The following is a 13,942-nucleotide window of genomic DNA, read 5'->3' as shown; positions in this document are numbered from 1 at the left end:
ATATATATATATATATATATATATATATATATATATATATATATGTAACAAACCTGCAAGTTGTGCACATGTACCCTAGAACTTAAAGCATAATTAAAAAAAAAAAGGGAAAGAGATGTTCAGTGCTAGACTCAGAGATAACAATGTGTCCCTAGGGGTTGCTGCAATAGCTTAAGCAAGAAGGGACTGAAGAGGGGATTTTGACTGGTGGCAATGGAGATGAAGAACATTTTACTTTTATGGTGATTTTTTCAATCTTTTTTATATTTTACGTTTTTTGTTTCTAATGTGAATCGACCTGTTTTTTTAAAAACTGAAGCAATGTAAGTACTAAAATAGTTTCCTTGGTATTATCTCTTATTTGTTGTTTTTACCTTTATTATGAACTACATGTTCAATGCTTAGTTTTCTCTTAAGAACAACTATTTAATTATCTAAGGGCCAATTGTCTTGCTAATTGATTACCAGATCCTTTGCTGCTTGTATGTCAGTAGTCCTCAGAATTTATAAAGTTGGCTAGACACGGAAGGAAAAATACATGAATTGTACATTAACAAGCTTAGCGTGTTTGCTTTCTCTCATACCTTACCTTACACATTAAATAGATAGAATGCTAAATGCTATTTGTTGTTTTTGTTTAATTAAAACTAAAATGTTCATTATCACACACAGCATCTTACTTCTAAGAAGTAATTTTTAAGTAAGTTTTAATTTTATTCTCTACCTATATGTATTAGTTCATTTGCATGCTGCTGATAAAGACAGCAGATACTGGGTAAATTTATAAAGAAAAAGAGGTTTAACGGACTCACAGTTCCACGTGGCTGGGGAGGCCTCACAATCATGGTGGAAAGTGAAAGGCACATCTTATATGGTGGCAGGCAAGACAGAACAAGAATCAAGCAAAAAGGGTTTCCCCTAAGATCTCATGAGACTTACTACCCTGAGAACAGTATGGAGGAAACTGCCCCCATGATTCAATGATCTCCCACTGGGTTCCTCCCACAACACATGGGAATTATGGGAGCTGCAACTCAAGAAGAGATTTGGGTGGGGACACAGCCGAACCATATCACTATCGGAGCACACATCTTAGTTTTGCATAAAGCATTTAATGTTCTAAAAATTAGTGCTTAAATTTACCACACATGATGTGAGCCCTCAATTTCTTTGTAGAGCAGATGACGATAAATATGTTATTGAATACCTCCTTTGTAAGGTATTTTTCCTATACCTGAAAAAAGAAAAACAGCTCAGAGCAGTCTGTGTTCTGTGAGGTGTAAAAAATGCATGAGGTCCAGAGAGATAAGAGTATGGGACTTCAGCCACACCTCCCACACACAAGCCTGGGATCAACTGTTTAAAGACTTTTTGTTCCTGTCTAGTTGCCTCACCCATTTTCTTCATAATCCTGGAATTTGTGATACCAAAAATAGGTATAGTCAATCATTAGCTTATGGTATTGTAATATAAATTCTTGGTAAATAACTTAGGAACTGCCTCTTCTTTTACTGTTAAAACCTATATTCAACTGCTGTAATTAGAGTATATATTCAGGGCTACTTGAGTTTATGCTCCTGAGTTGCAATTGAGAAATAAAAATAAATTATAAGTCCCCCAACTAACTGAATGGAATGTCTCTTGGTCAAGGAGATCCCAGAAAAACCTTGAAAACAGAGTTCATGGCCATGACAGGATATATTGGTCATACTTCGGTATGCCCCTTTCTTAATAACCTTTAACCAGAGTTCTTTCTTGAGGAGTAAGCAGAAACCACATTTGGAAAACAAGAAATGGATGACTCATTCCTTCATCACTTTAAACCAATCATCTAAGGCTGAGACCAGATCCCCTCTCCTTTGCAGTTTGGATGTTACAGCTCACCAGTTTCACAAGACATCCCTTCCTAAAAACTGACCACCATCTCAGGACTGGCTTTGGCTGGTTCAAAGAGCAAGAGCAGTGAGAAATTTTGTGTCCTCTGCATCACATTTTGATGTCAGAGGGCTGAAAATTCTACCCTTGAATTCTGCTAATGCTGCCAGTTTTTGAACATGTAACCCTCAAAGAGGCATGAAGCTCAATTGCCAGCATGTTTCCACTTTCATAAATATTCATGACTTCTTCTATTGCTTATTGAATATGTATACTTAGCCAACCCGTTCAGCATAAATTCCTGTCTTTTCCTTCCCTCTCTTGAAGTGCTTGCTCTTGGTGTCTACCAGAGGCTGTGTTTCCCAGCCTGCTGGATGGCTAGTCTGCAGGCTGCAATCCTTTGTGAGAAACAAAACTCTCTTTTCCAAATTTACGGTTCTCATCATTGTTCAGCTGACATAATCTTCAAGCTTGGTCCCAATAAATTCTTTACTGTATTACTTTTGCCTCAGCATTTTTTCTTTTCTTTTCTTTTCTTTTTTTTGGGGGGGGGACAGAGTTTTGCTCTTGTGTGGCTCATCGCAAACTCCACCTCCCAGATTTCAAGGGATTCTCCTGCCTCAGCCTCCCGAGTAGCTGGGATTACAGGTATGCACCACCACACCCAGCTAATTTTGTATTTTTGGTAGAGACGGGTTTTCTTTATGTTGGTCAGGTTGGTCTTGAACTACCGACTTCAGGTCATCCTCCCACCTTGCCCTCCTAAAGTGCTGGGATTACAGGCATGAGCCACCGCACCCGCCCAGCTTTTTTCTTTTAGGTCAACATATCTGATACTATATATAATAAAATTTTAGTAAAGAGAAAGGGTAAAACAACTAATAAAATAAGAATTTTAGCTTAGTTATTTGTTTTATAATTGCAGGTCTTTTTTTTTTTTTTTTTTTTCTGAACCAGGGGGAGATCGGGTAATTTTGGGGGGGGGGTCATGTGCCCGGTTTTTTTTTTTTTTTTTTTTTTTTTTTTTTTTTTCCATCATCATAGATGATAACCTGTCTCTCCATGTTTGATTGAACTTTTATTTATTTTCTTTTTAATAGTAAAGATTCTGTACTAGCTGCAACTTATTTTGACTTTGGTTCTCCTGATGCTGTCCACATATTCTTGAACTATACTTGCATGCTTATCTTTGAGATGTCCCCATAACTAATCTTTAAAAACTTCACACTTTATTCAAATAATCTACCAAGTGACTCTTATATTTTATTTCCATAGGTATAGTTTATGTCTTTGCCCTTATTATTACCTCTTAGAAACTGCCAGTTTCCAATTTTGCTATAGACTTCCTGTCAATGTGTTCTTTCTTACTACTTGTATGAGCTTGCTGATGCATAGGTTTTTAAAGTCCATTTTCTTGGTTTTTTCATTCCCTTCCAAATCATGATCATTATCTCCTAAATTGCCTTCCACTATTACCTTTTCAGCATATGAAATATAGGTAATGAAAAGCATTGCCATAGCATTTGGTCATCTATTTTGAAATTTAGGGTCTTTAGAAAAGTTTTAAAAGCTGAAAGTAGTATTCTGTTTGTAATTTGACAATTTATTTTAAAACTGTTTCAAAATATGCTCAAATGATTTAAAGGTGATCCATTTATTTGGCAACATGTTTCTTTGGGTGCCTAAACTTGCTGAAATAATCACCTTATTTAAGAATTTTTAGGAAAACTGTTCAATCTAGGTTGGATGTTTCAGTATGTTTAAAAAAATGTTTCCATCTATCTGTCCCCATCTATCTGCTTGTTTTGGGTCAGTGTTCCTCTTCATTTTTATTGTTCTTCTATTAGAAATCTTACTGTTTATCAATCGGTTATGTCATTTTTTAATATTTAGATATAAATGTTATTCACTATAACCTCTATACAGTTTACAGTGTAATAATACTCTAATAAAGTTAATATCAATCTGGATATTGATAATGACAAACTAACAGGTAACAGATGGTGCTCATTTATGATGTTTTGAAAAGTGAAACCCATTTTCTATAGGTTTGGATTTTAAACTCCCAAAATCTTTCAGAAATCACCTACTTAAAAAAACCATCTGCTATGCGTACATTATTTCCTAAGTACTTATATTCTGTCTCATATCTAAAACATGCCTGCACATCAGCATACCTTTATACAGCCAATGACAGACTTTATTTTCAAAAACTGCCATATGTTTGTGAAAGCATTTTGAGTCAAAATACAAAATTGCAACAAATTTAGTTTTAAAGAATCTTAATTGGCTTTTATTTGTGATTCCAGAATTGGGCAACATCTCACTCCATAAAATAGAACAAGTATTCCAATGAGCTGAACAGAAGTTGGCTTTACAGGCGGAAAATAGCTGAAAAAAAGAGAGACAGAGAACAAAATGCCAATTTGTCTGTTCTAGTTACTTTTCTCTTAGTATTAAAACAATGGGGATTTCCTTATTACACTGACTCAGGTTGACTGGAATCTCCTGTTTTAGAAATTGATCCATTTCAAAGTTCAGTTTGATTACTTGGCATGTAGCACAAGTGATAGTCCTCAGGTTCAGTCTAGTCTACTGAAGCCTAGTGCGAGAAGCTAGTCTAAAACAATGTCCTCCCATAAACGTTCTTTAATATGAGGTTAAGAATAGGAATCTTGAAATATGTTTTTAATTATTGTTTTAAGTTAAATATAATATTTGTTATGAAAAATATTACCTTGGGTAATGTTAGCATAATTACTTGGGTATTTTTGGTTTAAACAAATTATTGGAACTGTGATAATGTTAAACTTAACCCAAGCCATGTGTTTCTGGAAAGTAGCAATAGTTAAGAGAGAAAACTTCTCACCCAAAACTTTTTGTCTTCCATACAATGGCTTACCACAAAGAACCAGCTCTCTTCAAATGACTTAGATAGCATTTACTCATGTCCCTTTTTTATGTATGACAAGGCCAGACACACATCCTGGAAAATATCATTCTTTGTCTTACAAATAATTAGCTGATCTGTTTATACCCCTTAACTCAATCTGGACAAAATATCTGTTAACTTGACTTTGACCAAATCTTACTTAGTCTTATCTCCCCCCAGGCCCCTGAACTTGATGACTTTTAATCTAAGCCAGCATCAGAATGTAAAACAACCCCTCCGTAAAGCCCCTCCTAAGAATTGGCTGACTACAAAGACATTTTCTGGTCAGTAATTTGATCACACCACCCACCCACTCCCACAGTAGGATTCTTTTTAGACTGTTTTCTCTGTCTGACCTTTGAAACACTTACTAGTCTCACAGTTGGAGGTTGGGGGGTCCTATTGCAACAGTCCACCTCCCCTAATGCAATAGTTGCCATTCCCTTATTGCAGTTGTCCTGTAGAATAAATTCTCTCCTTACATAAGTCCAAAGTTCAGATTTGTTTTTATTTGATAAATGTAACAAGAGGCATAAAAATTCTCACTTAAATGGACTCTGAATATATTTGAGCCCAACATGTGGACATAGATATTTGTTAACTCTCTAAACTAATTTCGTGAGCTAGAGAGACTCTATGTGCATAAGTGTGTTTGGTGGGGGGCGTGCAAGGGGGCGTGTGTGTACGTTTGTGTGTGTGTGTGTATGTGGAAAACAGGCAGTTCATTTCTAAATAAATGCTGGAAAATACGTTATAAAACATACTGAAGAAAAATAGTTATATAATTACCTAAGATATTGGTTTCTGTTTGTATTATTTGCTTAACTTAATTAAAATAATTATTTATGTGATTTGAAGAGAATTTGCGACTTAAGTACAAAGTAAAAAATGGTGAGTATTCAATTAAGAAAGAGAAAGGAAAGAAAAATAAAAGAAAAGCAAAAGATCCAGACTTTCAGAAGCCCATAGAATATTGGAAAGACAAATTAAAGAACCAAGTGCTTATAATAACTTACAATTAAATGAGAATATATAATAATTTACTTTTTGTCCATTATCGAGTCAGAGGCTTTGATATTATGTAACTCAAGGGAGAGTTAGGACAGGTGACACTGATATGTCAGAAAAAAAAACTAACAAAGTGAGAAAAGGGAAGGAGAGATTTCAGGAAAGGCATTCAAGGCTCACAGAAATCTTGTATAAGGTGGCTGACACCTGTAATGCCATCACTTTGGGAGGCCGAGGCGGGCGGATCACAAAGTCAAGAGTTCGAGACCAGCCTGACCAACATGGTGAAACCCCGTCTCTACTAAAAATACAAAAATTAGCTGGGAGTGATGGCACGCGCATGTAATCCCAACTACTCAGGTGGCTGAGGTGGGAGAATCGCTTGAACCCAGGAGGCGGAGGTTGCAGGGAGCCACTGCACTCCAGCCTGGGTGACAGAGCGAGACACTGTCTCAAAAAAAGAAATATATTTATGATATATATCATATAAATATAATATATAATATATTATATCATATAAATATAATATATATTATATATCATATAAACATAATATATAATATATAATATATAATTATATAAATATACAATATTATATGTTGTATAATATTGTATATTTATATATACTATATATAAGTAAAAAATTAATATAAGTAAAAAAAATCAATCCTGATTTCTCTAAAATAAATTATATAATATATATTATATAGCATATAATATATATTATAATATATACTTTATTAATATAGTATATATTATATGTAATATATAATATAATTATATATAACAAACATATAGTTGTGTGTGTGTGTATATATATATATGTATACACATATTTGAGGAAAAAGAAATTGTGCTCCTGTTGTCTTCAATATAATTTCTCTATTGTTCAAGACTAAAATACACAGAAAGTAGTTTCAGAAATTCTAGTCCTTAGCACTATGAAAAAGCACCTTTATTGTTTATAATTAAATATGTTTATAGATTATATTTTGTTTAGGTAGAATTTACATTCTGTAAGATACCAAAATCTTGAAACATTCTATTTGAGTAATTTAAACAAATGCATACATCTGCACAGCATGATTCCTATTAATATGCAAAACATTCATAAAGTTCCGGAAAGCTTTCTCCTGCCCCTCCCCATTCAATTACCCCCTAGATATAGTATCTTTTTAGGAAATTTTGATCATACATTAGTTTTATCAGTACTACAACTTCATATAAATGGAATTATACAGTATTACACAGCATGCCCCACTTCTTTTCCTCAATATGATAATATAATACCTCTGATTTCCATCCAGGCTTTTGCGTATATCAGTAGTACTTTGTCTTCTTGTTAAATAATATTTAATATAATATAGGATATTTAGTATTCTATAGAATGTTATATAACTAAATATGTTTATATATTTTCCTCCTCCTGAATATTTGCTTTGTTCCAGTGTGTGGAAGCTATGAATAAATTTGCTGTGATTATGGGTGTACAAGTCATTTTGTGGACATATTTTCTTGATGAATGTCTGGAAGTACAATTGCTAGGTCATATTGAGTCTTATTTAACATTATGATATACTGCCAGGAGTTTTTCCTAAGTGATTGTACAATTTACACTTCCATTAGCAATATATGTGAGTGCCAGTTTGTCAGCATTATTAGGAAAATTGGTGTAAACTTGTACAATTATAGCCATTCAAGTGGGTATGAAATTCAATGTTAATAAGTTTTAAAATTTCATTTCCTTGAAAACAGATGACATTGGGCTCTTTTTCTCGTGTTTTTTGGCTTTTCTTGCATTTTTCTTTGTGTAATATCTCCTTCACAATGTTGCCAACTTTTTATTAGTCATATATCTTTTAACTTTTAAGTTGTGATGGTTGTTTATATATTTGGGTACAAGTTCTTTATCAAATACTTGAAACTATTTTCTCAGTTTGTTGATTGACTATTTTTTAACAGTGGTTTTCGAAGAGCTATTTTAAAAATTTTGATAAAGCTGAACTTTTTTTAGATTATTGTTTTCTCTGTTTTAAGAGATCTTTGCTTATTTTGAAAGATCTCATACCACCACATTTTTAAAAAAGATTCTTTTTGAGTTAGATTTGGCAGAATGTGTCTCTTTTCTATTTCCCTTGTTTAGTTCCTTAGTACAAAAGTAGCAATAGGTAATACGTGAACACAGAGTTATGGTTTATTTCAATAAACACTTTATTTACAAGGTATTTATTTTCCCTTACTGCTTCAAAGATATGAAAAAAGCTCAACATCACTGATCATTAGAGAAATGCAAATCAAAACCACAATGAGATACCATCTCACAGTAGAATGGCTATTATTTAAAAGTCAAAAAATAACAGATGCTGGCAAGGTTATGGAGAAAAAGAAACACCCATACACCGTTGGTGGGAGTGTAAATTAGTTCAGTCATTGTGGAAGACAGTGTTGTGATTCCCCGAAGATCTAAAAACAGAAATATCATTTGACCTGGCAATCCTGTTACTGGATATATGCCCAATGGAATATAAATCATTCTATGCCTTGAATGCGGGTGTTCATTGCAGCACTATTCACAATAGCAAAGACGTGGAATCTATCTAAATATTCAACAATGATAGACTAGAAAAAGAAAATGTGGCACATATGCACCATTAAATACTATGCAGTCCCAAGAAAGAATGAGATCATGTCGTTTGCAGCAAAATGGATGGAGCTGGAGGCCATTATCCTTAGCAGACTAACACCAGAAGAGAGAACCAAATACCACATGTTCTCACCTATAAGTGGGAGCTAAATGATGGGAACACACGGACACAGAGAGGAGAATAACACATGCTGGAGCCTTTTGGAAGGTGAAGGGTAGGTGGAGAGAGAGGATCAGGAAAAATAACTAATGGGTACTAGGCTTAATACCTGGGTGATAAGGTAACCTGTTCAACAAACCCCAATGATGCAAGTTTTCCTATGTAACAAACCTGCACTTGTGCCCCTGAACCTAATATAAGTAAAAAAAAAAAAAAAAAAATCAATCCGGATTTCTCTAAAATAAATTGATTATGATGTACTCCTTATGAAAGAATTTAATCTTTCCCAAAAGAGGGCTGGTCTTTGCCTTATAAGAGTGCGGTTATTTCCCTGTGGGTCTTGGGTCACCAGACAGTTTAACAATATGATTTAGCATTGAAGCTGGCTGCAGTGTATCTAGGAGTTGGGGAAATGATGGGGGAGGTTGGATGAGTGGGTAACCATTCCAGAAAGACCAACAATAACTTTAGAATAGGGACAATCAGTCATATTCTATCCATTGATCTAAAGAGTGGCTAGAAACTGAGAACAACCACATGGGCAATCAGTCACGACTATATGATGAAGCCCCAATGAAAACTTGAGACACTGAAATTTTGGTGAGTTTTCCTGGTTGCCATATTCCATGCATATTGCCACACCTCGATGCCAGGAAAGTAATATGATTTTGACGCTGTAAGGTGAGGAAAATTGGAAGCTCCACATTTAAAACTCTTCTGGACGCTTTTCTGTGTTCTTCTTTCCCTGGCTAATTTTAGTCTGCATTATTTCCTTTTAATAAGCTATAAACGTGAGTATAGCAGCTTTTAGTGAGTTCTGTGATTCCTTGTAGCAGATTATTGAAACTCAGAGTGATTTTGAGAATCCTGCTTAACTTGAAATTGATGTCATAAATGAGGGCGGCCTATAGACTGTCCCTTCTAAGCTATGCAGTTGCTTAACTCTGTTGCATTTTTTGTGATTTTTTTTTGTGTGTTTCATGTTGTCTGTGTTTATCTTGTTTAGGTTTTGTTGAGTTTCCATGATCTGTTGACTTAGAGATGTGTAGAGTGGCAACTTTAAATCTTTGCAAAGATAACTATAACTACGTATGTACATAAGAAGACTCCATGTTTATAGGAATTTGGCTCCCCTCAAATTTTTCTATAGATTTAGCACAATCTCATTAAAACTCAAACAAGCTTTCCTTAAAAATTGACAAGCGGATTCCACAATTTATATGGAAATGCCAAGGACCTAGAATATTTAAAACAATATTTAAAAATACAAACTTAAAAGCCAAATAGAGACAAATTAATAATGAAAGAAAAACATGGAATAGGTATAAAGTTATCTAGGATATCAACAAATGTTTGCCAATATATGTAAAATGTCAAATACAATGAGTAAATTTGTAGGAAAATAATTTGCCAAAATTTACTTAAGCACGAATTGAAAATATCAGTCAGTCCTGAGACCATTAACCTGTTTTATTAAGCATTTAAACAGTTGCACACCAAAAAAAAGTAATTGTTTTAAGGGTGCTTACTACCAAAAATTCATGAAACAGATCATTGCAATTTTACAGAGTTATTCTAGAGAAAATAAAAAGAGAGATTATTATTATGCAACTCATTTTATAATTCTGATACCAAAACTGACAAGGACAATAAGAGAAAAGAAAATTATATAACAATATTATTCATTAACGCAGATAAAGATCTTAAAACATTAGCAAATCAAATTTAACCTTAGATGAAATAATAAAGAAATGCATCATAACCATTTCTTCAACCCTTCCCTAACAGTGTTCACCTCTCACATGACAAGATATTGTCACCTGTAGAGAAGAACAAAAGTAGTTTTGAAACATTGATGAGTTTTCTGTTGTTGCGTTTATCAATGTAGTGTCTTAGTCATTTTAGCGGATTTTAAAGCTTGATAAAGTCCCTGTTACACTAAGAATAGACTGTGAGTGGCACAGACACACACTTATGTGATAAGGGCAACTTTCTCTATTGCTATTTAAATCATGATCATACATTGAAAGCAGTGGTGTTACAAGGTCAACTAGAATTTTTTCTTTTTTCCAGTTGATTGAATCCAGGTCGTCTGTCACAATGTGATCAAACTAATGACTAACGCCAGTGATGGGGAAAATCTCTGGTTGTGTTTTTTACTTGCAAAGCACGAGTCTCTGGAACCTTTGTCTTAGGAAAGTAAAGCATAGAGCATGGTTTCCTGTGAGCGCTGGAAGAACAATAAACACGTGCTCCCCAGAATCTGCTGAATTTGCTATCTAGAGAAAATGAGATATTGCCTAACAATTAAGGTAAATTAAGCAGCTGTTTCTTTCTACGTTGAGTTAATGCTGCTCTGAAATTGTAAACTGTTGATGGGAGATCAGAATGAGAAAGAAACAATATAATTTCCCATTTCTTTAGCAGTTCATTTTATGACTATCATAAGAAGCAAGTATTTTTGCAGCTGGTAGTGACTAGAAATAAAATATGACACTCCAAAAAAACTGCTTAAATGAATAAATAGTAAAAAGTAAAATTATTGGAACATGCCAGTTGATAATTCTTTACAGTTAAAAACAAAAAGTCAACTCACCCGAAGCTCACATAGAACTATTGGAAGAGTTAAGTAATACTAATGTTGGGAATGTCTCTTTTCCATTTGAAAGTGAAAAATGTAAAAGAATAAGCTGGAAAATACACAATTCTTTTTAATATTATAGAGACTAATGAGTACTCCAAAAGTAAAAATAAAAATGCCTAAAGAACTCAAATTTTTTTTAAGGTATCTCAGTTCTTTTTTATTTACCGTACCAAATTCCCATTCCCTCAATTTTAATCTCATATATACATGTATATGATTAAACTGGCTTTAAATTGGCACATTTTTATCACCTATGCTTTAGCAAAAATTGTATTCTACAAGTAAGTTAATTTGGAGAACTCAGCTACACCAATAGGCCTCCAACACTCATAGACTCAACTGCATGCATTCATTTTGAGAGTTCTTAACTGCTAGATTCATTCAGACTTACCTCCTTTGCCTAATTTTTAGAAATTAACAGTGTATTGGAGATTATTCCATATCATCCTTTTTTGTCATACAATATCACTATTTTTATTTTTTTTAATACAAGTGTTCACATTGGTTTTAGATACTTATGCATGGTTAGAAGGAGTTGGCTTAGAGCTGATGCTTAAGAAATGGGTATACAATGGGCTGGGCATGGTAGCTCACACCTGTAATCCCAGCATTTTGGGAGGCTGAGGTGGGTGGATTGCTTGAGCTCAGGAGTTCGAGACCATCTTGGGCAAAATAGTGAAACCCCTGTCTCTATTGAAAAAAATTTAAAAAAGAAATGGGTATACAATGTAAAATGTCCCATAAAGAAAAAAACAGATGGAATTCGTTAGTATATTTTGAGTATTGTGCCAAATCTAAGGCTCAGGCTGTATGAAAGGTAGGAAAAGAAAGAAGCAATAAGATAAAAGGCCAACATCCTGTTTCTTGATCTGACTGGTGGTTACACAGTGGTTACTTTGTGATGATTCCTTGACCTATGTACGCTTTTGTGCAATTGTCTCATGCACAAAAAAAGTGATATGCCAGCGTATTTTTATAAGAATGGTGCTATTTTGCACTGTCTTCTCTCTCTAGTTAGTCTTAAGGAAGTAGGAGGTGATAAGCAATGGGTGGGATGAAGGGGTCAAGGGAGTTTCAGTTTGAATTGGCCATAGTGGCTCTTATCCAGACTATCAATTTCATAAATTTGGAGAATCTCAGAACTAAAATAAATATTTCTCTTTCTTTTTTTCTCTGATCCTTTTCCTCCCAATGCACACACATACACTAACTCAAGAACAAAACCAACAATAAATTGAAGATGCTTCTTACAAAGAATTTATTTTTTCTTTTTTCCTTTTTTTTTTTTTTTTTTTTGAGACAGAGTCTTGCTCTGTCACCCAGGCTGGAGTGCAGTGGCATGATCTTGGCTCACTGCAACCTCCACCTCCCAAATACAAGCATTTCTCCTGCCTCAGCCTTCCAAGTAGCTGGGATTACAGGATTACAGGTGCACGCCACCATGCCTGGCAAATTTTTGTATTTTTAATAGGGACATGTTTTCACTATGTTGGCCAGGCTGGTCTCAAACTCCTGACCTCAGGTGATCCACACCCCTCAACTTCCCAAAGTACTGGGATTACAGGTGTGAGCTACCACACCTAGCCAGAGAATTACCTTTCTTTCTTTCTTTCTTTTTGTTTTTTACATTGTGATTTTTTTCCTGTATTTTTATTTTTTATTTATGTATTTATTTATTTTTTATTATATTTTAAGTTCTAGGGTACATGTGCACAACGTGCAGGTTTATTACATAGGTATACATGTGCCATGTTGGTTTGCTGCACCCATCAACTTGTCATTTACATTCAGCATTTCTCCTAATGCTATCCCTCCCCCAGCCCCCTACCCCTCGACAGGCCCCGGTGTGTAATGTTCCCCACCCTGTGTCCAAGTGTTCTCATTGTTCAATTCTCACCTATCAGTGAGAACATGTGGTGTTTGGTTTTCTGTCCTTGTGATAGTTTGCTTAGAATGATAGTTTCCAGCTTCATTCATTTCCCTGCAAAGGACATGAACCCATCCTTTTTTATGGCTGCGTAGTATTCCGTAGTATATATGTGCCACATTTTCTTAATTCAGTCTATCATTGATGGATATTTGGGTTGGTTCCAAGTCTTTGCTATTGTGAATAGTGCCGCAATAAATATACGTGTGCATGTGTCTTTATAGTAGAATGATTTATAATCCTTTGGGTATATACCCAGTAATGCGATTGCTGCGTCAAATGGTATTTCTAGTTCAAGATCCTTGAGGAATCACCACACTGTCTTCCACAATGGTTGAACTAATTTACACTCCCACCAACAGTGTAAAAGTGCTCCTATTTGTCCATATCCTCTCTAGCACCTGTTGTTTCCTGACTTTTTAATGATCACTATTCTAACTGGCGTGAGATGGTATCTCACTGTGGTTTTGATTTGTATTTCTCTGATGACCAGTGATGATGAACATTTTTTCATGTGTCTGTTGGCTGCATAAATGGCTTCTTTTGAGAAGTATCTGTTCTTATCCTTTGCCCACTTTTTGATGGTTTTTTTTTTTCTTGTAAATTTGTTTAAGTTCTTTGTAGATTCTGGATATTAGCCCTTTGTCAGATGGGTAGATTGCAAAAATTTTCTCCCATTCTGTAGGTTGTCTGTTCACTCTGATGGTAATTTCTTTTGCTGTGCAGAAGCTCTTTAGTTTAATTAGATCCCA

This window comes from Hylobates moloch, unplaced genomic scaffold (assembly GCF_009828535.3).
Source record: "Hylobates moloch isolate HMO894 unplaced genomic scaffold, HMol_V3 SCAFFOLD_1, whole genome shotgun sequence".
NCBI lineage: Eukaryota > Metazoa > Chordata > Mammalia > Primates > Hylobatidae > Hylobates > Hylobates moloch.
Note: the sequence above shows the minus strand (reverse complement) of the source record.